This window comes from Mastomys coucha, unplaced genomic scaffold (assembly GCF_008632895.1).
Source record: "Mastomys coucha isolate ucsf_1 unplaced genomic scaffold, UCSF_Mcou_1 pScaffold16, whole genome shotgun sequence".
Classification (NCBI taxonomy): Eukaryota; Metazoa; Chordata; class Mammalia; order Rodentia; family Muridae; genus Mastomys; species Mastomys coucha.
In genome coordinates, this window is record NW_022196898.1 from 5,394,523 (window position 1) to 5,396,921 (window position 2,399).

The window sequence follows — 2,399 nt, forward strand, 5'->3', positions numbered from 1 at the left end:
TGGAGTCCTAGCAAGCAGAGTTACTGATACCAAGATTTTAAAAGTAAACTGCAACAGGGGCATGGGAGAGTGGTCAGCGGTTAAAAGCACTGGCTGCTCTTGCAGAAGACCCTGGTTTGATTCCCAGCACTTACATGGTGGCTCACAACCTTCTGTAGCTCCAGTTTCAGCCCTCTTCAGATCTCCATGAGCACCAGGTGTGTGCATGGTATGTGTACATACATGCAGGGGAAATAGCTATACACATAAGCTTTTAAAATCTTAAAAAACAAAATGTTATAATATTAAGAGTTTATTATAGTAATATCATCTCTTTTTTTCCTCTTAAGAAAGGATTCCTAAACTTTCATCTCTTGAGATTATTAGCATCCTTGCTTTAAGTATGAACCAAAGTGGTTCTTTATAATTAGGCTCCGGATTGTGGCTCAGCTGCTGTGAACTTGGCACAAGGACAGAAAACATCAAAGCACAAGATCCCTGTGGGGAAGATCTCGTGCTCTAGAGACTGCCATCCTGGGATTTCCCAAGGCTTAGTATTTGTGTCCTTCAGACTCTCCCTTCTTTCCTCTTCGCTTCCTTCCTTGAGCATTATTTGCATTCGTGTTGGTCTGAAGACAGAAACAGCTATGCTATCATCCAGCCTTCCTAGGGTTCAAATGTAAATCCGTTGTAGTTATGCAGCTGTTAATGTTCAAAATGCTCATAATGTCAAAGTGGCATAAGAGCCAGTTTTAATGTCCTGGCCAGTGTGTCACAGTCCCACTGAGGAGCCCTGATTCTGTTTGTTGCCCAAATAGAAACTCTGTGCTCCTTAAAGGATGTGTCCCCACTCCTCCCCTTGCCAGCTTCTGGAATCATTTTCTTCTTTCTGTCTCCATGAACCTGACTATTTTATATATTTCAGACAAGCAGATCCATACCACATTGGCCCTTCTGTGTCTGCCTTATCTCCATCTGATATTTTTAAGGTTCAGTAATGTTATGGAGTCTTGGAGCTTTCTTCCTTTTTAAACTTGTAGAATGCTCCACTGTCTGTCTGCATACGTGCATTTTGTCTGTCAGGCCACCTGGGGATGGACACATGGTCACTTCCCCAGTTTTGCTATAGTGAACAATGTTGCTGTGGACACCGATGTACAATAATCAGATCCTCTCACGTTTTGCTTTCAGCTCTAGAACTGAAAGTAGTGTCATTCTATGCTATGCTTAATGTTTTTGAGGAAGCTTCGTGCCGTCTTTCCCCTTGTGGCTTCACAGGGGCTCGCAACAATATGTGAGGGCTGTACTTCCTACCTACATCACCACACATGCCGGTTATTAGCAGTTTACAACTAACAGTCATCCTTTTGGTATGAAGTACCATCTCTGTATGGTCTTTCTTTGTGTTTCCATAGTGATGTGTAACACCACACATCTTTTTCATGAGTTATTGACATCTTTGGAGCTTCAGTCCTTGGGATAATTTTTAGCTGAAACTCTAGTTCTCTGTTGGATTGTGGGTAATAGGGAGTTTTAAGCTGTACTAGCCTCTTACTGGTTGCCTGACTTGCCATTGTTCTTTACCATTGTCTACGCTGCTTTCTCATTCTTTTGATAGAGCCTAAATGCTTAGAATTTTGATGATGTCCAATTTATCTGTATTTTCTTTAGCTGTCTGTGTTGTTTGTGTCATATTCAGCAAGTTGTTTTCAAATAGCTTTGCTGATGACTGACATATATTCTAAATTATAAACTTGAATTATATAATAAACATAGATAATTTCAAGTTCTAAAAGAATCAGGCAAAATTATGTTATTCTATGTATTATCATTGATTGAGTAAAACATGTTTTTTTTTTTTTAAAGAAACAGAACTTGAATTTAAGTTCTGGTTGTAAATTTTGTTTTTGTTTCTTGGCATAGTTTTTTTTTTCCTTTTTTTTTTCTTTTTTTTCTCTTTTTTTGGCCCATGGTGGTCACCTCTCAAGAGAGCTTATGTCCAAACTAAGGAAGCTTAAGTCTAAAGCAAGGAATGAAATGTCTAAAGTGAGTATGTCCGTGGTCAGTGCAAACATATGCATGCCCAGTAAAGACGGTGGCACTCAGTGCAAGGATACATTTTCCCCATTTGAAGTTACCTATGTCCAAGGCAAGCCCACTTGTGTCCAATAAAAAGATGCTTATGTACAATACAATGTGCTAGTTTCCAAGTCAAGGATGTCTATTTCCAAGTCTGTGGGCATTGTAGGTTGTGCCTATTACAGGTTACTCTGGCCTTTAATTTCCACTTTATGGGTTATGCAAAAAGGTTTTAGTGGAAGTTACTCATGGATATCCACTATCCCTTGTGCCAAGTCAGTCAGTTACATGTGCTACATCATCCAAATGGTCCACATTTTATAATATTTTATAAATTGTTT